The 24,933-nt window shown below is 35.3% G+C and overlaps 1 pseudogene; it reads left to right on the top strand.

Moving 5' to 3' along the window:
• The first annotated feature begins 6,576 nt into the window (after positions 1 to 6,576).
• On the top strand, positions 6,577 to 7,155 carry LOC140522671 (elongation factor 1-beta pseudogene; annotated as a pseudogene).
• Positions 7,156 to 24,933: the final 17,778 nt, after the last annotated feature.

A 24,933-nucleotide genomic window follows, 5' to 3' on the forward strand; every position in this document is an offset into this window, starting at 1 on the left:
AAAACTTAGTGATTTTATGATTGTTGGACTGGAAAGATTGGAACCAAAAGGGCTATTGAAGAAGTTGGAATTCCAAATATGTAGGAACATAGTAGAGAAAACTGTTCTTGACAAGTTTATATAACAAGCTCTGAACCAGATCTGGAGTTATGAAAGGACTGGTAGGTGTGATTGTCACTGAGTGATTACTTAAAGGTCATTGAAAGCAAGACAGTGTGGCAGGTCTAGAAAAGGGTCAAAGATGTCCCAGTTTTCAAAAAATGGAAGAGAATAGAATGTGAAACTAGGTCAAATTTAATTCCTACAAAAATTATAGGATTTGTTTATTAAAGGACTAGTTAGTAAACATTTGGATGGCCATCAAAAATAGATTATATCAGACTAAACTCACTTTTTAATTTTGGATCTATCTATTATATCATGAGAATGATGTAATAAAGTTTACCAATTTTTTTGCCAAAGCATTTGAAAAATGTCTCTCATATTATTCTTGTGAGATTTATGTAAGAGATATGGATTAAATGGTAGTGCGGTTATGCAGATTCAGGAAATTGTAACTTCCAGAAACTCTGTACCAAGACTTTGTGTAAAATAGGCATTTAATAGATGCTTGAGAAAGACAGAGTTTTGGAATCAAAAGACCTGGGTTCAAATTCAAGTTCTGCAAATTACTACCCATGTGACCTTGATCAAGTGAGTCACTCTGATACTTAGTTTCTCCATCTGCAAACAGATGACCTTTAAGTTCTCTTAAAATCTAAATATATGGTCCTAGGATCCTACTACTTAATTAACTGATTCTTCTTTTACCAAGAGTGTTCTCTCCCTCTCCTCATTCATGTTTCCAAGTTAAAAACTGAATGCTCAATTTCAGTGACATTTTGCCCACAAAATCTATTTTGATCCCTCCATTCAATCATGCCTTATTTGTTCTTTTCTATGAACTTATACTATTTAATTTTACATTACCTCTATTTAGCATTTATACAAACTATTCTGTTTAGCATTTAACACCCTTTACAACTGGCTCAAACCCACTTTTCCAGGTTTTTTACATAATACTCCTCTTCACTCACTCCCTGGTGAAACCAAACTACATTTCTTGGTGCTCTGAATGTACAATATTTTGTTATTTGTTATGTTTTCCCCTAGTCTAAAATATATGGCCTCTAAAATATTCCATCCTTGCTTCTTTCTGCCTCTTAGAATCTCTAGTTTCCCCCAAAATTCAGCTCAAATGAGACTTTTTGCATGTGGCCCTTTATCTCTCATCCTCCAAACTGATAGTGCTTCCCCTTTAAATTACTTTGGATTTACCATGCACAATATTAATATCTAATAATACCTATTATATTATTTATATAGTACATATTACATATATGTGTATATCTTCATGTTATCCCTCCTTGAGAGCAGGGAATATTTCATTTTTGTTTTTGTATCTCCACACCAACGATAATGCTTTGAATATGGTAGGTGATTAATAAATGCTGGTTGATTGATCATTATTTGTATATTTCTACTCTCCCATGGAACAACGTAACATTGCAAAGATACAGACCATATCTAATTTAACTGTTTCTTCCCTGGTACCTGGTGTAGTTCTTTGGCACATAGAAAATATCTAATAAAATTTGTTGAAGAAAGAAAGGCAGGAAGAGATAGGTTCTAGTTTCTGACATAAAAGTGAGTGTCAAAATATATTTGAAAAACGTTAATTTGTATTGATATTTTCTGTCAGAAAGTATTTCAACAGTCTTTTAATCATTGTTTCAAAGGAAAACTAGCACACGTAGGCTTCTCTGTTTTTAGAAACCAAGTTCCCATTCAGAAGAACAAAAAAGTTGAATAATCCCCATAATTTTCTCTAACATCATATGAATTACCATATTTTATCCTGCTCATCCTCAGTATGTTGCTAATGGACATATTAACTTATATGATAAAATTAATATGAATTAATTCCTATCTTTTTAATCCATGGAGCAGAAATTGGCATGATACAAACTTGAATTTGAAAAGGGGAAAAGACAATAGACCCTTCCCAAAAGGGAATTAGTACATGAAAGAATGCATACATACCCTTTGAAGATCATTGTGACATTCTTTGAGATCTGAACAGAAGAACTGAGCTGAATATGAGATATAGACATAGACACATCTATAGATGGAAATGGAGATCCAGGTGGCTTCAGAATGCTAATCAGTATTTCCAAGTGACAGTACCTGGCACAGTTCTTGACACATAATAGGAGTTTAATAAATGCTTATTGACTAGCTGGTTGACATTGTAAAGAAATAAGCTAATTCTTCTCTTAGCACTTTTCAACCTTCAGCAACACTTCCTCTAACAACCTGAATACCCCCAAATGGAAGGAAAATGTGGTCTCCTTAAAATTATCATATTAGTCAGTGATTTAAATTCCAAAGGGATTTCAGTTTCATTGATAAGTGGAGACAAATTGCAGATAATATACTTAGCAGTGTTTGATTCTTCATTCAGTGGCAAAAGGATAAATTACTATATTAGTAAGCCTTCTTCCCACTCCATCCTCTAGTCATCAAAATGAATTTCCTAAAGCACACAATTTGACCAAGTCACTTTCCTATTTGTTCAACCCTAGTGGCTCCCTCTCACTTTCAGGATCAAATATAAAACTCTTTGTTTTTTTAAAAAAACCCTTTATAACTTGTCACCTTCCTACCTTCCCAGTCTTATTGAACTTTAATCTCTTTCATGTACTCTGCCATACAGTGGCATTTGGCCTCCTTATTATTTCTCCAATATTTCTTGACTCCAGACATTTTCACTGACTACCTGAAACTCTCTTTTACCGGCTTCCCTGACATTCTTCAAGTTTCAAATAAAGTTCCCCCTATAAGAAACCTTTCTCAGCCTTCTTTAATCTCAATGGCTTCACTCTGAGATGTTTTCGAATTTGTCCTTTATATGTCTTGTTTGAAAATAATTGTTTGCATTTTGTCTCCCACATCAGGATGTGACCTTGAGAGAAGAGATCCTATTTTTTTGGCTTTCTGTTCATCCCAAGAACGTAGTACAATGTTTTGCATGTGGTAGGAGTTTAATAAATGCAGCATTTTACAGATAAATCACACCACCAAAACCACTTTGAGCACTGTTTTCTCTCAGATCCCAGTGCAAACAACCCAGGACTGTGAACTCAGGAACCTTGGGGTTAGCAGTGCTCTCAGCCCACCAGACCTGCATCCAGTTTATCACCGACTGCCATTATTGATGGAGAAATAATTGTGGAGAAAGGGGCAATCTTCCTCATCATCACTGGCAACGATTGCTGAACAAATTGGCACCAAAGAGGCATAGGAGCCCAGGGAATGTCAAAGCCCCTCTCCACCCAGACCACTGGTCCTGTTTCCAGGTCATCCCTTATAATCATCATCCAGGGAAGTAATTCCTATGGAAAAGGGCCCACACATCCTCACCACCTGCCAAACAACTTCAACCTATAGGTCAGGTAAATCAATCTAGCTAAAATAGCAAGGCACCCTGAGAGATAGAAGCAACATGTTCGTGATGAGTCAAGTCATAACAACCCCACTCACCACTATGATCCCTCAGACTCCATTCAAGACATCCCAGGATCCTGAACTCAAGGATCTATAGAGTAGTAATGCTTCCAGTCCAGTGCCCACAGGCATCATCCTGAGAAGCAATCCCTCTGAAGACATAGCCTAACAACTGTTCCTGAAAGTAGTACCAAAGACCAAAAAAGTTCTTGCCAAGTCCTTGCACTGTCAAATGTCTCAACATCAGAAACTGATAAGATTTTATTAATACAAATGACAATAGAGAAGAAGTATTACCATTTGCTATGCTTTTATACTCCTAGGCCCTTCCCAAATTTTCTGCTGATTTACTGCTGAAAATTTCCATATTTGTAGTCTCTTCCATTATGAAAATGTAAGTTCCTTTAGAGCAGGTACTGTCTCATTTTTCTATTTGTATTCTCTTAGCTTCAGACATAGTAAGTACTTTGTAAATTATTTCTTCATTCATTCATTCATTAGTGCACTAACTAGCTATGTGATACTGGACCCATCACTTAATCCTGCTTGCCTTAGTTTCCTCATCTATAGAATGAGCTGGAGAAGAAATGGAAAACCAATCCACTGTCTTTGTCAAGAAAACTCCAAATGGGGTCATAAAGACTCAGACACAACTGAATAACAACAAAAAGTACAATTGTTAAGTCTCAGAAAGAAAATAATAATTTTCAATTTCCCATGTGAATAGAACAACTGTATTTAAAGTGACTTACCTTTTACTGCTTTAATATGAAAGAAGACATCCACAGTTTACTGGTTAGAGCTTTGTTTCAGTGGGAGGAATGGGGATCGTTGAGGTCCCACAAATTCAGGCAAGAGATTTCCCTTCAAAAATAAAAAGAGACTTATAATCAGCAATGATTTAATGAAGGCAAAGAAAGGGAAAAGACTAAGAAAGAAAAAGAAGAGAAATTTGAAACAATGTCAGTAAATTCAATTCCTTTTCACTGAATTCCTATGTTATGTCTACCACTGTTGGATAAAGTAAAGAAATTAAATAAGGGCTAGAGGAGTGTGCAATACTGATGGTAACTAGGGAAGCTGTCATGTTTTGAAAGAAACGTGGTAAATGTGTGACAGAAATGTCATTTAGTATATGGAAAACATTTGCCTGACTTCACAAAACATCTCCCCCACGTAACCCCATAAATGCTTTAAAACACAAACACACATATATCTATATATCCATATATATACATGTGTGTGCATGTGTATATACCATACATATCCATACTTATATATATATATATATATGACCTGACCCATTATGATCCATTATTTTAATCAACCAACTAATTTATTCAGGAATCACATAAACCTAACAATTAGTTAATTGTCCTACATTTCCACTGTTAGAACTCAGGAATTTCAGATACAGTAAACTAATCAGTCACATACGGGCAATCAATTCTGAATCATCCCAAATTTTTCTCTTCTCAAAATTGTGTAGCATAAATATCTTTACACTTTGGCAACTGTTTCTTCATATTATTGCTTCCAATCTTTTCAATAATCTTTGAAGAACTAGATATCTTCCCCTCATCATGAAAAAGTTATCCTTTACAGACAACAGATAAAATCAATTCAAGGGTTTATCTCTTACACTTCTCTACCCCTCATTCACCTTGTTATCTCATTCACCTTGAGAAGACCAAGGGTCCCTTATCTTAAGTCTTCATGTCTTAAGTAGACTGGTTTAGTCTGGGTCCCTTGAAAACTCTCAGTAGATTAAATCACCATAGTGAATTCCAGAAGGATTCTGTCTCCAATTCATAATTATGGTTTAAGCACTTGGCAACTGTATATTTTAGAGCATGCCTTTTCTGTTTTAAGTATTTTGTGTGTGTGTGAATGAAATAGCTACCCCATATTATATATTAAGAACCTTCTCAAAAGATATTTCAAAGGGAAATAGACAAACAGGACAGTCTTGATAATAACATGTTAAATTTATTATAATTTCAAAAGCTTTTTTTTAAATCAAACCATATGTAAGATATTTGTGCTTTCTTATAATCCTCTTTTCTGTTCTACTTTGTATATGCAAATATTGCCCTTTTGTGTATTCATTAAATTCAGAATAAAAAATACATCAAAAATGAACCATTCTATTCCCTCTTAGGGAAAATCAAGATATAAATTGAGCTTAAATTGAAAGTGGAGGTATGGGGTGAGGAGTGTAAAGGAACTAGAGAGTTCAAGAAAAAGAACCTGACTTCTTCCTTTAGGGCCTAGACTCCCCTAGGACAGAACTCAGTCCACATAATTGGGTCAAGGAGCCAATTTTAAAGGGCAAGGACAAAGACTGCAAAATTATAAGACAGCATTCTTAAAATATAGTTCAATTGTAATAAGATATTTACATGATTATAGTAAACTTCAATATTTGTCCATAAAAAGTAGATAAATCAAACAAAAAGGGGAATAGAAAAATATGGACCAAAACAGATTGCTATAAACTCTAGGTTTGAATTACATGTCAATTACCAAATGAAAACTTGAAAGAATATTATTTCTTAGTTTTCCACAATACCTGTAAAAAAAAAATTATCATGTACTAGGGCAGATATTCTTACCTTGGGTGGTCAGTAGATAGACTTCAGGGGAGCCACTAATTAGCATGAGAAAAAATGTATCTTGAATTTCACTACCTTTTAACTGAAATTTATTTCTTTCAATTGTGAATACAGAAAGCCAAATATTATTCCTTTTCTATTTCATAGAATTCACCAGAATGCTAAAGATAACCAAGAAAGAAAAAATGGTAAGAATCCCTGCTCTAGAGTGTTCTCAATCAAAGTTACATCCCCAAACGATTTCCCCATCCGAGTATTTCAAACTTCCTGGCCTCCTTGAACATCCTCAGTCAGATCACTGTGTCATCTTTATTCTTGATATTTATACTTTTAATTTCTTTCTCTTATTACTTTCTCTAGCATTTCTAAAACTAGGTGAAACTGTAAAGAGGAAGGAAGCACTTTTGTTTTATTAATGTATTTATTGTGCCAGGGGTATGTGCCATCTCAGACTGACATTGCAGTATTTGAAGCCATCTCAGGCCCACCCACCTGCTGACTTGTACCATGCTTTCCATTGGTATAACCACATTATATCGTATAAGAAGCAAAAGGCAAGTTTGCCAGGAATAAAGAAGACTTTGGGTAAGCATGGGCCTGATGAAGTAGAGGACATCACAAAAAGGGAAGAAGATGGCAAACATGATGGTGACATTAATCTCTGTGGGTCTGATGAGGAGGAGGAAACTGAAGAAAGAAAAAGCTAAAAGAAGATCATATTTGCTCAATATGAATCAAAGAAATAAAAAAAAAATCCCCTGCAGTTGTTTCCAAGTCTTCCACCTTACTGGATGTAAAATCATGGGATAATGAGACAGATATGGCAAAATTGGAGGAATGTCTGAGAAGCATTCATACAGATGATTTGGTCTGGGGATCTTCTAAACTAGTTCCACTCAGATACAGCATCAACAAGCTTCAGATACAATGTGTGGTTGAAGATGACATTGGGACAGATATGCTAGAGGAATGAATAACTGCCTTTGAAGACTAAGTGCAATTCATGCATGCTGTTGTCTTCAATGAGATCTAAAACCTACCAACCTCAAAAATGAGTTTTAAATAAAAATATTTAAAAAAAAAAAAAAAGAAATTCCTTTCTCCTCTTATGGTTAACACCTATGGAGACTATAATTTTGGTTGACAGAGGCATCCTGAGCTGGGATTGCTATAAGTTTATAAAACTTATTTGCCTCCAAGTTCAGAATTATTTTCTGATTCCCATGCATCCATTATTCTCTGGCTTAACGAGAATAAATAAGCAAATTATAGCACATGTACAGCCTGATTCTGTTCATTCCGTGGTCAGACTTTTGGCAGGTGAACAGCATTCACTTTGTTCTTGAACAAACCTTTGGTAAAGGGGAATCCTACTCTGTTTGTTCTTAGGACACACTTTCAGTTAAGATGGATACTCCATACTATTTGTTCTTAGCACAAAATTGCAGTTAAGGGGGCAACTGATTCTATTTGTTTCTTGGGTTCAAATGTTTGGTAAGTGGTTGGCAGCAAGAAAAGTCTGTTGCCATCAGGGTGAGAAAGAACATAGGCCAGTGTAGACTGTGCCAGCTCAAATCAGGCTCCAGAAAAGCAGAAGAAGGCTATGGGGTGACTGAATCAGTGTCAGCAGTGGCACTTTCCACAGCTCTCAGCCAACAGATGGTAAGGGGGTTGTATAATGAGTCAGAAGGAGACTTACACAGTTTCCTTTTCTAGTACCAGGGACAGGACTCTGCTGCATTGTGTATGCTTTGGTATGGGTCATGGTACTGGGTCTTAGTCCACCTGTGACCTGGAACACTAGCACAGCAGGGTTTATGGCCACAAGGGAGCAGGGACCCTGGTCACAATTCTAGGATTGAAAAAAGTCCTTGTGATTGCTCATAAACCAGTGCAGAGTAGAGAAGAGTAGTAAACACACCTCTCCCTAGAATGTCCCACCTTGGAAGAGTCAAAAAATTATAAGTCCCTGAAACTGAAACAGTTCTGAAAACAGCTGCACAAAAAACCTCAAGTTTTGGACAATGTTACCCCCCCCCCCATTTGAGAAGCAGAGACCCACTTTAGAATAAAGTTAAAAGTCAAAAAAATGAACTGTAAAATGAGCAGACAAGAGGAAAAAAATCTGACCACAGAAAGTTATTATGGTGACATGTAAGATCAAAATACACACTCACAACACAAAATAGTCAAAGCTCCTATATCCAAAACCTCCAAGAAAGGTACAAATTGATCTCAGGGCATGGACAATTCAAAAAGGATTTTAAAAGTCAGTAAGATTTTCAAAGAAACAGAAGGTACAAATGCTCATGGGAGAAAATAATTCCTTAAAAGTTAGATTTGGGTAAGCAGAAGCTAACAACTTTGTTAGCATCACATAACAAACTAACTAATGTCCCCTAACAACAAGAAACAATCAAATAAAATCAAAAGAAAGAAAAATAGAAAACAATATGAAATAGCTCATTGGAGCTGTTTTAAATATATGTATGTATGTATGTATGTACATACGTATGTATATATATAATATGTGTATGTATATAGATCCAGGACAGATCATTTAAGAATTAATGGACTACCTGGAAGTAATGATCAAAAAACAGATGCTAAACATCTTCTTTCAAGCAATTATTAAGGAAAGTTACCCTGATATTCAAGAACCAGAGGGTAAAATAGAAATTGAAAGAATCCACTGATCACTTCCTGAAATAGACCCTAAAATGAAAATTCCCAGGACTACTATAGCCAAATTCCAAACATCCCAGATCAAAGAGAAAATATGGCAATGAGCTGGAAAGGAACAATTCAAGTATTGTGGAGTCACTGTTAGGATAACACAAGATTTAGCAGCTTATACATTAAAGAAGTGGAGGGCTTGGAATATGATATTCCAGAGGGCAAAGGAGCTAGAATTATAACCAAGAATCACCGACACAGCAAAACTGAGTATAATTCCTCAGGGGGTTAAATGGATATTGGATGAAATAGATGACTTTTTGGATAAAATGGATTTATAAAATAAAATTTCAAAAAATTCTGATGAAAACACCAGAATTAAATACGAAAATTGACTTTCAGATACAAGATTCAAGAGAAGCATAAAAAGGTAAATAGGAAAGCAAAATCATCAGGGATTTGATAAAGTTGAACTCTTTATATTTCTCTATGGAAAAATGCTATTTATTACTCTTAAAATTTTTCTCATTATTAAAGTAGTTTGAAGGAGTTTGCATAGACAAAAAGGAGATGTGTGAATTGAATGATATAGTATCATTATCTAAAAAACATAAAAATAAGGGGTGAGAAAGAGGAATCCACTGGGAGAAAAAGAAAAAGAGAGAAAAAATGGGATAAATTATCAGACATAAAAGAGGCTTGACAGAGATTTTAGAGTACAGGGGGAAATGTAGGGAGCTGGAGGAGAACATATGAACATTACTTTCATCAGAATTGGCTCAAAGAGGGAATGATATACATAATACACACACTTAGTTGGGGGTGGAAATCTATCTTATACAAGAAATTAGGAAGGGAAGGGAATAAGGGAAGTGGTGGAGTTGAAAGGAGGGAGGGAAGTTTAGGGGAGGTAAAAGTGAGAAAAAAATACTTTTGGAAATGGACAGTGTAAAAGGAGAGAGCATAGGATAAATGGGGGAAAATAGGATGAAGGGAAATGCATAGTTTGCAATCACCATTGTGGGGAAAAATTTTATATTTTCTCTTATACAGATTTCAATTCTCAAACATACAGAAAACTGAGTCAAATTTATAGAAAAAAGAGACATTCCTCAACTGATAAATGGTCAAAGGGTATCAACAGGCAGTTTTCAAGACAAAGTAATCAAAGCTATCTACAGCCATATAAAAAATGCTCTAAATCTCTGTTGATGAAAGGCAAATTAAAACAACTCTGAGCTACGACCTCATACCTGTCATATGCATTAATATGACAGAATAGGACAGTGGCAAACACTGGAGAGGATATGGGAAAATGAAAACACTATTGTACTATTGGTGGAACTGTATACTGATTCAATCATTCTGAAGAGCAATTTAGAACTATGTTCAAAGAGCTATAAAACCATGCATACCTTTTAATGAAGGAATACCACTAGTAGGTCTGTATCCCAAATCTCTGTATTTAAACAAAAAGGAAAAAGTACCTATGTGTACAAAAATATCCCGACAGTTCTTTTAGTGGTGGCAAAGAACTGGAAATTGAGGGGATGTCCATCAATTGAAGAATAGGTGAACAAGTTGTTGTATATGATTGTGATGAAATATTACTGTGCTTTAAGAAATGATGAACAAGATGATCTCAGAAAAATCTTGAAAGACATATATGAAGTGATGCAATTCATGCCATAAATGTGCAGAACCAAGAGAACATTGTACACAGTAATAGCAATTTTGTGTGATGATCTACTATGAATAACTTAACTGTTGTTAGCAATACAATGATCCAAGACAATTTTATCGGACTTAGGATGAAAGGTGCTGTCCATCTCCAGGGAAAGTACTAGTAAAGGCTAAATGAGGATCAAAGATGCTTTTTCTTTACTTTTCATTTTTCTTGAATTTCTTTTTTGTCTATTTTCTTTCATGCTTACTTTCTTTTCATACTTACGTGGAAGTTTGTTTTGTATGACTACACATGTATAACCTATGTCAAATTGCTGCATTCTCAATGGGGGTGGGGGTTGATGGGAGAAAAATTGCAACTCAAAATTTGAAGAAAGGGATTGTTAAAATTGTTTTTATATGCAACTGCGGAAAAATAAAATGTTAAATAAGATGTTTTTTAAATGATGAGTCCTTAATCCAATAACTTGGGTCTTTGAATCTGTTAAACGTTAAACTCCCGCATTCATTTGTTTCTGTATGATGTATACCTAGTCTATTCCACTTGTTGACTGTTCTATTTATTAACCAGTTCAAAATAGTTTGATGAGTAATTTGTAGGATAGTTTGAGATCTGGTACTACTTCCCACTTTTAATTTCATTAATTCCTTTGAAATTTAAGATTTTTCCTCCACATTATGTTTCTAAAAATTCTCACCTTATTAAAATAATTTCTTACTAGTTTGGTTGTTATATATCAATAAGTAGATTAATTTTTGTGGGGTCTTCATTAGGGAAAATTCATAAAACACAGTAAAAAGTGAAAACCATAATTTAAATTCTGTGAAAGGTGGAAGCCAGGACATGGTGTGTAGTTAAAAATCATAATTCAGACTCTGAGTCATAACTTAGATAATGTGTTAGTTAATAGTCATAACACAAATGCAGTGACTAATTTGTGACCAATACATGGTCAATGCTCAAACCCGTGGTTGAGCTTTCACCAGCAACATTGGCTTATTGCCCAAGCTTGGAAATGAGCTCATTACTAAACAGAATTCCAACATACCCACCAATTAGTAGCAGTGTGCTTTATAGCTCCATCTCCCTTTGCTTTGTTTCCATAACTACCACTGGCCTTTCTGGGGTCTTTGCAGGGATTGATCCACTCTTGAAATTGCTTTGTATGGCAGCTGTCCCAAACTGACCTTTTCTGTAAGTAATTCATTATGATTATATTAACCATTTATTGAACTCTGTGTTTAATCATAATGGAGTTTTTTGCCTCTTCTTTCTTCAGTACAAAATTAGCTCCTGTGATTGGGACAACTGAGAATATCCCAGTACACAAGGATGTTGGCCTTTGGAAAGACAAAGATTTCCCCAGCCAGGGGAATACTGGATCCTACAACTGAGGTAGCATTGTCATTTTTGTTATATTGACACAACAAACCCATGAGTAATTAATATTTATATAATTGTTTAGATCTACTTTATCTTTTCATTGTTTCTCCAATGTATTTTATTCCATTAAGTATTTCTAATAACTTAAAAATTATTATACCATTCATTTTTTAAACTTTGACTTCCAAAATCTCTCCCCCCCCCCTTCTATACTCCCTTCTCCGTGAGAAACCAAGCATTTGATATAAATTATTCATGTGGAGTCACGCAAAACATGTTTCCATATTAGCCATGTTGCAAAAGAAAACACAGACCAAAAAAGAAAAACAAGAATAATTAAGTTTAAAAAAAATATGCTTTTATTTGCATTCAGACTCATCAGTTTTTTCCTCTGGAGGTAATAGCATTTTTCATCAAAAGTCCTTTGGAACTGCCTTGGATCATTGTATTGCTGAGAATAGCTAAATTATTCACAGTTGATCATGATACAACATCACTGTTACTGCCTACAATGTTCTCCAGGTTTTGCTAATTTCACTTTGCATCATTTCATATACATCTTCCCAGTTTTTATGAAACCAGTATGCTCACTTCTTAGAGTATAACAGTATTCCACCACAATTAAATATCACAACATATTCAACCATTTCCCAGTTGGTGGTCATCCCTGTCATTTTTAATTCTTTGCCATCACAAAGAGTAGTTATAAATATTTTTGAACATACAAGTCCTTTTCCTTTTTCTTTGATCTATTTGAGATACAGATCTTGTAACGGTATTTCTGGGTCAAAAGGTATGCACAGTTTTATAGCACTTTAGGCATAGTTCCAAATTGTTCTGCAGAAAGGTTGGATCAGTTCACAACTCCACCAACAGTGTATTAAAGTCCTGTTTTTTTTCCACATCCCTTACAACATTTATCATTTTCCTTTTTTGTCATATTAACCAATTTGATAATGTGAGGTGATACCTCAGAGTTGTTTCAATTTAGATTTCTCTAATGAATAGTGATGTAGAGCACTTTTTTCATATGACTATAGATAACTTTGATTTCTTCATCTGAGAAGTGTATGTTCATATCATTTGACCATTTATCAATTGGGGAATAACTCATATTCTTATACATTTGACTAAGTTCTCCATGTATTTGAGAAATGGGGCCTTTATCAGAGACACTTGGTATATAATTTTTCCTCTGTTTCCTGCTTTCCTTCTAATCTTTCCTTCCCTGGTTTTGTCTGTACAAAAGCTTTTTAACTTTATGTAATCAAAATTATCAATTTTACTCCCCATGGTTCTCCTGTCTCTTGCTTGGTCATAAATACTCTCCTTATCCATAGATCTGACAGGTTAACTATTCCATGCTCTTCTAATTTGCTTATAGTACGTCTTAATGTCAAACTCATGTATCTATTTTGTTATAGTGTGAGATGTTGGTCTATGTACAGTTTCTGCCAAACTGCTTTCCAGTTGTCCCAGCAAGTTTGGCTTATATCTAGGATGTCTCCTAATGGGTACTAAACATATCAGGTAGCTATTTATTTCTTCCATATATAAGAAACAACACACAAATAAACTCAAGTGTACATTGACATGCAGCAATAACAGACTTTCCATGATAATCTGTGATAGTTTTATACTAAAAATAATAAAACATGAGGTAATTGTGAGATTGATGAATTGGCATTTCATCTTCCACTTGCTGACTAACTATCCCTAAAGTTAAATTACCTTTGGCAAGCCAGGCCAAGAATTTGACTCTCTCCTACTGATCATCAAAGTAGTAGCTTTCTTCCTCACAGTCAGTCAACATGGACTGAGGAACCTAGGAACTCCCTAGGTAACCATTATATAAATATTGTAGACCATACAAATCATGTCTGACTCTTCCTAATTCTGGAGGAGAGGGTGAAGTTGATGACTTTACAGAGGTCTGCCTAACTTAAGTCCAAGTCACTTGCAAGGTTAGACACTACCCTCCTGATATCATTGGTCCTCTTTGAGAGCAAAGAATGAACAGCAAGGTAGCCACTGAGAAGTTCGCTATTTTACCATCTATGCAGGAAAACAAACACAGTAGAAAAAGCAAAGGCCAGAGACCAGGCTCAAGTTTTCTTAGGCAACACATGTTCAAAGTCACTATAACTGGTACAAGGAAGGTAGTGCTCCACTTCGACTCAAGGACAGAAAGAGAGAGACAGAGAGACAGAGACAGAGGCAGAGGCAGAGGGATCTGCTAACCCTAAATACTAGGCAACTCTGTCAGGTTGTAACATAAAAAAAAGTGATGTTCTTCACTAAGAACTCCCAATATCAACAAAAATCACAGGTTTGATTTAAAAGAATTGTTAGAAGTCTATCTGTCTATTAAAGCATCTGAAGCAATATTTTGAATTATCTGTCTGACACTCATTTACCTTCTGATTAGGCAAAATACTTTGGCCTTACCTCACTCAGTTCAATATACTACACTAGATCTCAGCAAACAGTGGTCCCTATCAGTCCAAGTTGATCTAAATGAAAAAGGGGGAGGAACACTTTGATTAAAAATTGATTTGTCCTTTGGAAAAGTTGGCAGGAAGAATCTTGCTGATTTTGTTTGCCTTTCAGAATTTGAAATACAGAAGACCTTGTTGTCAATTCTTAGAGAAATTAAGCTACATATATCTGTATTCAAGAAAGAAAAAAATGTAAGTAGGAATATGTAACCTGATTAGGGCTGAAGTTGTTGTCAGGACTTCAGGGCACTTGTCTTCTGAAGTCTTTCTCTTGTTCTCTGTTACAAACCCCCCCTTCTTTCTTCAAACTTCCTTTGTCTCATTTTCCCCACCCTCTAGTAGAAGATGTTATCTCCTATTTTTCCAAGGAAATAGATGCTGTCTATTGTGGACTCCCTTTCCTTCCCTGTTTTGTGCCTCTGGAAGAGATTGGTCTTCTACTTTTCAAAGATCATAATAAGATCATCAGTGTCTTAGCCCTAGACCTGAAAGGGACCATAGTGTCCATCTCTTCCAGCCCCCTCGTTTTACAACATTATACATACGTACTTGATCCTGTCCCCTTCTCGTAAGTCTCTTTTGCTAGGCTATCATCCACAGATGTGTGTGTATATATATACATATATATATATATACACACATACATATATATGTATATATACATATATGTATATATACACACAAATATATATATATACTTATATATACATACATATACACACACATATACATATATATGTTTATACGAATACATACACATATATTTATACACATATATGCACGTATGTATATGTGTATATGCATGCATATGTATATATGCCTATATACACATATATGTATGTATGTATTGCCTCCTAAAAATGGATTTTTCTCCAAAGCTTTATTTTGAGAGATATCTTTCTTCTCTATATCCATTTCCTTGGTGATCTTATCCCTCGGAAATCTTTTTATTCAACCCCAATTCCCCTCCTGAGTGCCAGTCTCCCAGTAAGAACTGCCTGATGGAGATCTCCAACATGTCAAGAAGCAAATCTATTATCTTCCCCTTAAGTCTGTCAGTTACTCCAGTTCTCCACATTTTTCTTTGAGAGCACCACCAATCTCTCAGCTTCAAAACCTCAGGTATCAGCTCTCATTCCAAATATCCAATTAGTTGCCAATTCTTATTAATTCTACTGCTATAACATATTTACTGCCCCTTTTTCAGTAAGTTCAACTTAAATTCAGAGGGGTCAGTATTTCAGGCTTTTATGACTGACCTGGATTGTGTGATAGGTTCTTTCTTTGATTCCCTTCCTCTAGGGACTTCCCGATGCCAAATTGATATTCCAATAGCTCAGATCTCATCATGTCGTTACAATCGTACTCCATCACAATTATATGCCACCACTTATTCAGCTACTCCCTAATTTATGAGAATCTTCTCAATTTCTAATTCCTTGCCACCATAAAAAAGAACTATTATAAACATTTTCATACATGTAAGTCCTTTTCCTTATTTTCTGATCTCTTTGGGGTATAGACCCAACAAAAGCATTGCTAGGTCAAAGAATAAACAGAGTTTTCTAGCCCTTTGAGCATAGTTCCAAATTGCTCCCCAAAATTGTTGGATCAGTTCAGGACTCCAAGAACAGTCCTTTACTATGCCTATTTTTCCTCATCCTCTCCAACATTTACACTTTCAGATAGGCATGAGATGGTACCCCAAAGCTGTTCCACTTGGCCTTTATGTACTCAAGAGCACTTTTATGTTTTTTTAATATGACTATTTATAGCTTTGATGTCTTCTAAAAATTGTCTGTTCATGAACTTTGAGCATTTGTCAATTGGTAAATAGATCTTATTTTTATAAATTTGACTTAATTCCCTAGGTATTTGAGAAATGAGGCCTTTATCAGACAAGCTTGCTGTAGTTTTTTATGCTACTTCGTTGTCTATAATACTTTGTAACAAAATGTAGTTTCTCTGATTCTCTCTTCTAATTAAGTTTATTTTTACTTTGGCTTTGTTTGAGATTATTACTACCCCTGCTTTCCTTTTTTTTTACTTCAACTAAAACAAAATAGATTCTACTGCAACCCTTTTAACTGTGTAACTTTCTGTTTCATGAGACTCTTCTATAGAACATATTGTTAAATTCTGGTCTATAATCCATTCTGCTATCTACTTCCATTTTATGGGTTAGCTCATCCCATTCACATTCAGAGTTATGATTACTATGTATTCCCCTCCAATTTTCTTCTTCTTCTTCTCCTCCTCCTTTTCTCTCTCTTTCTCTCTGTCTCTCTCTCTGTCTGTCTCTCTCCTCATAAGTTGCTTTTGCTTCTCACCACTGCCTCCCTTAATATACCATCCCCTTTATCATCCACATTCCCATATCTCTTATCCCCTTCCCCTCTTATTTCCCAATTGTGTTAGATAGATTTCTATACCCAACTGTCTGTATGTATTCTTCCCTTGTTTAACCAATTCAAATGAGAGTAAGGTTCAAGATTTGCCCACTCTAGCCTCATTTTCTATTCTACTATATAACTATTCCTTTCATGTCTCTTTTATGTGAGAAAATTTTTCCACATTCTGCCTCTCACTTCAACCTCCTCCCAGTACATCCTTCTTTCTCAACCCTACATTTAAAAAAAAAATCATCTCAGAGGGCAGAGCCAAGATGGTGGACCAAAAGCAAGGATTCTCTTGAGCTCTCCCGCAAACCTTTCAAAATATCTTTTAAAAATTACTCTAAACAAATTCTAGAGCAGCAGAACTCACAAAATGACAAAGTAAAACAAATTTCTTGCTGAAGACAACCTGGAAGTTTCATGGGAAGTGTCTTTTGCACCAGATTAGGAGAGGAGTCAAGTTCAAAGCAAAATGCACCAGCACAGACCTGACTGCAGAAAAACCAGAGAAGGCCTCAGGGGACAGAAGCACTGGCAACTGTGGTGGTTTCCAGATTTCTCAACTCACAATTGCCAAAGGCATAGAAGGCAAGTAGAAAAGATCTGTAGGACCTTCATGACAAAGGAGAACAGTCCAGTCCCAGCCCTGGGGTGATGGCAGTGGCTGTGGCTTTCAGAGTTTTCAGACCACAGAGGGTGGGGGACTGGGCAGCTGATCAGAGGGAGATTTCAGGGATCTTGTTGGTGATGTTGAGGCAGGATACTCTTGCTTTGACTGTGCTTGGATCTGAGTTTCTGTTCTGGTGATGGCCCTGGGACAAGGAGCACTGACATTGTAGAACTTGCAGCGTTGGTGGAGAGAGAACTTTCCTCACAGTTCCAAGGTAGAAAAAAGTCTTTGTGGTCACTTACAGACCAGGAGAAGAGTAAACATGTCTCCTTTGATCATACAACTTTGGAAGAGTTAAAAATTTAGATGTCTGTAGAATTATCTCTGAAAATAGCTGCAAAAAACCTTGGGACAGTCTACCCCTCATGCTGGAATCAGAAGCCTACCTTAAGAAAGAGTTTAAAAGTCAAGTAATTGGCTGGGAAAATGAGCAAACAGCAGGGAAGAAAACACAGACTATAGACTCTTACTTTGGTGACAAAGAAAATCAAAACCTATAACCAGAACAAGACAAAAAAGTCAAAGGTCCTACATCCAAAGTCTCAAATAATATGAATTGGTCTCAGGTCATGGAAGAGCTCAGAAAAGATTGTGAAATTCAACTAAGAGAAGTGGAGGAAATATTAGGAAGAGAAATGAGAGTGATGCAAGAAAATCACAAGTAACAAGTCAACAGCTTGCTAAAGAAGAACCAAAAAAAAAATAATGAAGAAAATAACAACTTAAAAAAATAGACTAACTCAAATGGCAAAAGAGGGCCAAAAGGTCAATGAGGAGAAGAATTCTTTCAAAAGCAGAATCGGCCAAATGGAAAAGGAGGTCCAAAAGCTCACTGAAGAAAATAATTCCTTTAAAGTTAGAATGGAGCAAATGAAAGCTAATAATTTTATGATAAATCAAGAAATTTCAAAACAAAACCAAAAGAATAAAAAAAATAGAAGAAAATGTGAAATATCTCATTAGACAAATAACTGATATGGAAAACAGATTTAAGAGAAAAAAACTTTTTAAAATATATTGGAACATCTGCAAGCCAAGATCAAAAGAGGAGCTGAGACATCATCTTTCAAGTAATTATCAAAGAAAACTGCCCTGATATTCTAGAGCAAGAAGGTAAAATAGAAATTGAAAGAATTCACCAATCACCTCCTGAAAAGAGATCTCAAAAGAAAAACTCCTAGAAACATTATAGACAAATTCCAAAGTTCCAGTTCCCGGAGAAATATTGCAAATAGATAAAAAGAAACAATTCAAGTATTGTGGAGCCACAGTCAGAGTAACACAAGATTTAACAGCTTCTACATTTAGGGATTGGAGGGCTTGAAATATAATATTTCTGAGGTCAATAGAATTAGGATTAAAACCAAGAATCATCTACCAGCAACATTGAGTACATCATTCCAGAGGGGGTAAAAAAAATACATTCAATGAAATAGAGGACTTTCAAGCATTCTTGATGAAAATAACAGAGCTGAATAGAAAATTTGACTTTCAAATTCCAGAATCAAGAGAAGCATAGAAAGGTAAACAGGAAAGAGAAATCATAAGGGACTCATTAAAGTTGAACTGTTTATATTCTTTCATGGGAAGATAATATTTGTAACTTGTGAAACCTTTCACAGAATTAGGGTAGTTGGAGGGATTATACATGTGTATGTGTGTGTGTATGTGTGTGTGTGTGCTCTCTCTGTCTGTATATATGTGGGTGGGTGTGCATGTGCATGTGTGTTTATAAATGCATATATGTTTTTATATAGATAGATGTATATGTGTATATAAAGACAGAGAGTTCACAGGGTGAGTTGAATATGATGGGATGGTTTCTAAAAAGGAAAATTAAGGGGTAAAGGAGTAATAGGAAGATACTTGGAGGAAGAGAAGGGGAGAGTAGAATTTGGTAAATGATCTCACGTAATAAAGCCAAGAAAATTCTCTTACAGTGTAGGAGAAGAGGAGGGAGGTAAGAGGGTAGGAGTGATCCTTACTCTCATCACATTTGACTTAAGGAGGGAATGACATATACACTTGAATGGGTATGGAAATCTAACTTACCATATAGGAAAGTAGGGGGGAAGAGGATAAGAGAGAGGGATGATAGAAGCAAAGGTGGATTGAGGTAGTGGGTAATAAGAAACAAATACCTTTGATGAGGGAAAGGGTCAAAAGAGAGAATAGAATAAATGGGAGTGCTATAGGATGGAGGGAAATACAGTTCATCTTTCACAGCATGACTATTCTGAAAGTTTTTGCATGACTACATATGTGTAACCTATATAGAATTGTTTGCCTTCTCAAGGAGGGGAGGGTGAGGAAGGAGGAAAGTAGAAAATTTGGAACCCAAAATTTTGAAAACTTATGTAAAAATAGTTTCTACATGTAACTGGGAAGTAGGATATAGAGGCAATGAGGTATAAAAGTCCATGTTACCTTACAGGAAAATAGAAGGGGGAAGGGATAAGGGAAGGGAGGGGAGATAGAAGGGAGGGCAGATTGGGGGAAGGAATAATCAGAATTCATGCTTTCTTACAGTGCAGGGAAGAGAGAGATGGAGAGAAAAGTTGGAATTCAAACTCTTGTGGAAGTGAATGTTAAAAATTAAAAAGAAATTAAGTAATTGAAGAAAAGTGATGTGACCCAAGGGATAGAAACAAGTAATCTGAAGCTTAGCCAATCAATAAAAAGAAGTAAAAGAAAACAAAAAAATTTAAAAAAAGTATACTTCAATCTGTATTCAGAGAGCATAAATTCTTTCTCTGGAGATAGATAGCAATTTATGGTTCTTCAGAGTTGGCTTAGATTAGCTGCATTGCTAAAAATAGTTAAGTCATTCAGAGTTGGTCATCTTACAACATTGCTTTTGCTTTTGACACAGTGCGTTGTATTTTCCATCAGTCCATACAAGTCTTTTGAGGTTTTTCTGAGAGCATTCTGCTCATCATTTCTTATAGTACAGTACTATGCCATCATAATTACATACCCCAGCTGGTTCAATCATTCCACACTTGATGAACCTCTCCTCAATTTTGAATTCTTTGCCCCTCAAACAAACTGTTATAAATATTTCTTACATATACATCATTTCCCTTTTTGTTATGATTTCTCTTGCTATACAGAACTGATAGCAATATTGCTACCTCAAAGGTATGCATGGCTTTGTAACCCTTTGGGTATACTTTCAAATTGCTCTACAGAACAGGTGAATCAGTTCACAATTCCACCAACAATCCATTCATGTCTCATTTTACCCACATCCCTTCTAATATTTGTCATTTGCCTTATTTGTACTATTAGCCAACCAAATAAATTTGAGGTAGTACCTCAGATTTGTTTTAATTTGCATTTCTCCAATAAATAGCAAGTTAGAGTATTTTTTAATATGGTTATAGATAACTGGGATTACTTCATCTGAAAATTTGTCATATCTTTTGATCATTTATCAGTCGGAGAATGAGGCTTATTTTTATGGACTTGACTTTGTTCCTATGTGTTTGAGAAATGAGGTCTTTATCAGAGAAACCTGATTCAAAATTATTTTCACATTTACTGTTGCTAAGTGTATTTCCCTCTACCCTATTCTCCCCACCTTTTATTCTGTTCTCTTCTTTCACCGTGGCCCTCTTCAAAATCATTTTCCTTCTGACCACTCCCAACCCCAGTCTTCCTTCCCTTCTATCACATCCCTCTTTCTCTTATCCCCTCACCCTCTTGCTTTCCTATAGGGTAAGAGAGATTTCTATACCAATTGAGCATACCAATGTTATTCTCTCTTTAATCCAATTCTGATGAAAGCAAGATTCACTCAAATACTCCCTCTTCCCCTGTACTGTAAAAACTTTATCTTACGTTTTTTATGGGAGATAACTTACCCCATTCTGTCTCTTCCTGTCTCTTTCTTCCACCCATTAATTTTATTCTTTAGATTTCATTCCTTCATATTCAACTCATATCTGTGCCCTCTGTCCATGTATACTCCTAACTACCCTAATAATGAAAAAGATCTTATGAGTTACAAATATCTTCCCATAAGTCCTTTAAGATATTCCTTTCTTGTTTGCCTTTTCATGCTTCAACTGTGTCTGGTATCTGAAAGTCAAATTTTCTATTCAGCTCTGGTTTTTCATCAAGAATATGTGACAAATCCTCTGTCTCACTGAATGTCCATTTTTCCCCAAAGGATTATACACAGTTTTTCTGGTTAAGTGATTCTTTGTTGTAATCCTAGCTCCTTAGCCCTCCACAATGTCATATTCTAAGCCCTCCAACCTTTAATGTAGAAGCTACTAAATCATCTGTCACTTTGATTGTGGCTCCACCATACATGAATTGTTTCTTTCTGGCTGCTTGCAGCATTTTCTCCTTGAACTAGTAGCTCTGGAATTTGTCGGTCATATTTCTGGGAGTTTTCATTAGGAGATCTCCTAAAATTTCTATTTTACCTTCTGGTTCTAGAATATTGGGGCAGATTTGCTTGATAATTTCTTGAAAGATGATGTCTAGGCTCTTTTTTTGGATCATGGCTTTCAGGTTGTACAATAACTTTGAAGTTATCTCCCCTGAAACTGATTTCTACATCAGATGTTTTTTCAGTGATGTAAGTCACATCTTCTTTTTTTTCATTCATTTGGCTTTGTTTTATTGATTCTTGATATCTCATAAAGTCATTAGCTTTCATTTGCTCCATTCTAATTCTCAAGGAATTATTTTCTTCAGTGATATTTTGGAATTTTTTTTTCTCATTTGGATAATTCTGATATACATTCTACACATTTACTCCTATTAAACAAACTGTCACATTAGTCACATAGAAGAATTATAATGATTGGGAAAAACCCTGAGAAAGAAAAAGAACAAAACAAAATAAAAAAAGAAAATAGTCTGCCTTGCTCTGCATTCTGACTCCATAGTTCTTTCTCTGGATGTGGATGACATTTTCTATTATAAGTCCTTTGGAATTTGTTTTCAGTCCTTTCATTGCTGAGAAGGGCTAAGTCTATTAAAATCAGTCATTACATACTTTGGCTATTACTCTGTACAATGTTTTCCTGGTTCTGCTCATTTCAGTCACCATCAGTTCGTTTAAGTCTCTCCAGGTTTTTCTGTAGTCCACATGTTCATCATTTCTTCTATCACAATAGTATTCCATTGCATTCATATATCACCACTTGTTCAGCCATTCCCAGATTGATAGGTATCCCTTCAATTTCCAGTTCTTGGCCACCACAATAAGAGCTGCTTTAAATATTTTTGTAAATGTGGAAACTTTTCCCATTTTTATGATCTCTTTGGAATGCAGCCATAGAAGCAGTATTGCTGAATCAAATGGTATGTCCATGTTTATACCCTTTGGGCATAGTTCCAAATTGCTCTCCAAAATGGCTGGATCAGTACACAGTGCCCCCAAAAAGAAATTAGTATTCCAACTTTACCACATTTTCTCCAACATTTATCATTCTTCTGTTTTGTCATTTTAGACAATCTAATAAGTGTGTTATTTTGCATCTCTCTAACACTGATTTAGAACATTTTTCCAATGACTGTACATACTTTTAATTTTTTTTCCTGTAAATACTGCCTCTTCATATCCCTTGTCCATTTAACAATTGGGGAATAACTTGCATTCTTGTAAATTTGACTCAGTTCTCTGTATATTTGAGATATGAGGCCTTTATGAGAGACATTAGTTGTAAAAATTTTTTCACACTTTTCTACTTCCCTCCTAATAATGGTTGCATTGGCTTTGCTTGTGTAAAAGCTTTTCAGTTTAATGTCATCAAAATTATTCGTTTTGCATTTCATAATCTTCTCTCTCTCTTGTTTGGTAATAAATTCTTCCATACTCCATAAATCTGAGAAATAAACTTTTCCTTACTCTCCTAATTTCCTTATATAATTAACCTTTATATCTTAGTCATGTATCCATTTGGACTTTACTTTGGTATATAGTGTGAGACGCTGGTCTATGTCCAGTTTCTGCCATCCTCTTTTTAAGTTTTCCCAGTAGTTTTTGTCTAAGAGTGAGTTCTTATCCCAAAATCTAGGGTGTTTTGATTTATAAAACAGTAGATTGCTATAATCTTTGACTACTGTGTACCTAACCTATTTCACTGATCTGCCCCCTCTTTTTCTTAGCCTATTGGATAAGGAAACCAAGGAGTTTTCATGATTGCTTTTTTATAATATAATTTAAGATCTGGTATAACTAGGTCATCTTCCCTAGCATTACTGTAATTATGTTGATATTTTAGACCTTTTCTTTTTCTAGATGAATTTTTATGTTATTTTTTCTAGCTCTCTGGAATATTTTTGAGAGTATTATTACATAATTTTTAACCTTTTGATAAAGTATGGCTCTGCTTCCAAGATGGACAGTGCACTATTCCAAGCTTCAGGGGTATTATGCAGCTGTTTTCCGGGATACTTCTAGGGACCTGAAAGTTTTCAGTTCTCCCAAGTTGGCATGACCTATGGAGAGGTGGTTACTATATACAATTGTACATTGTACAATAATTTCTTTTTCCTGTTAACTGAACTGCATCAGTTCATTAAGGTTTTCCATGTTTTCCTTTTCTAAAACATCCCCCTCTTCATTTCTTATACCACAAGAGTACTCCATCATATTTAAATGTCACCTATTGTTCAGATGGGCATCTCCACAATTTCTAATTATTTGCTACTACAAAAAGAGCTCCTATAAATATTTTTTTTCTTATATAGGTACAAATACTTTCTTTCATCTCAATGGAGAATAGTTAGTAGTGATATCAATCAGTCAAAGGGTATGCAGTTTTATAGTCTTTTGGGTATATTGTTCTCTAGAATGATGGGACCAATTGTCAACTCTATTGTCATCAGTGTAACTCATCCTGTCCAACATTTGTCATTTCTGAGACATGTGAGGTAGTAACTCAGAGTTGTTATAATTTGCAATTCTGTAATCAATAGTAATTTAGAGCATTTTTATATGGCTATATATACCCTTGATTTTTCTTCTGGAAACAGACTCCTCATATCCTCTAGGGGCAGCTAGACAGTGCAGTGGATAGAGTACCAGTGCTGGAGCCAGGAAGACCTGAGTTCAAATCTCACCTCAGACACTTGACATTCACTAGTTGTGTGACCTTGAACAAGTCACTTAACTCCAATTGCCTCTTCCTGGGTCATCTCCAGCCATCCTGATGAATATCTGGTCACTGGATTCAGATGACGCTGGAGGAGAAGTGAGGCTGGTGACCTACACAGCCCTCCTCACTCAAAAACAAAGTCAAGTGCAAGCCATGTCATTATAAATATCTCTGATGGCATGGTTTTCTTCGGCAACAACAGATGAACACATTTCATATCCTCTAATCATTTATCAACTAGGCAATGACTTATATTTTTATAAATTTGTCTCATTTTTTATGTGTTTGAGAGATGATGTCTTTATCTGAGAAATGTCCTGTAAAAATTTTGATATTGTTTC

The sequence above is a fragment of the Notamacropus eugenii genome, chromosome 2 (genome assembly GCF_028372415.1).
Source record: "Notamacropus eugenii isolate mMacEug1 chromosome 2, mMacEug1.pri_v2, whole genome shotgun sequence".
Lineage (NCBI taxonomy): Eukaryota > Metazoa > Chordata > Mammalia > Diprotodontia > Macropodidae > Notamacropus > Notamacropus eugenii.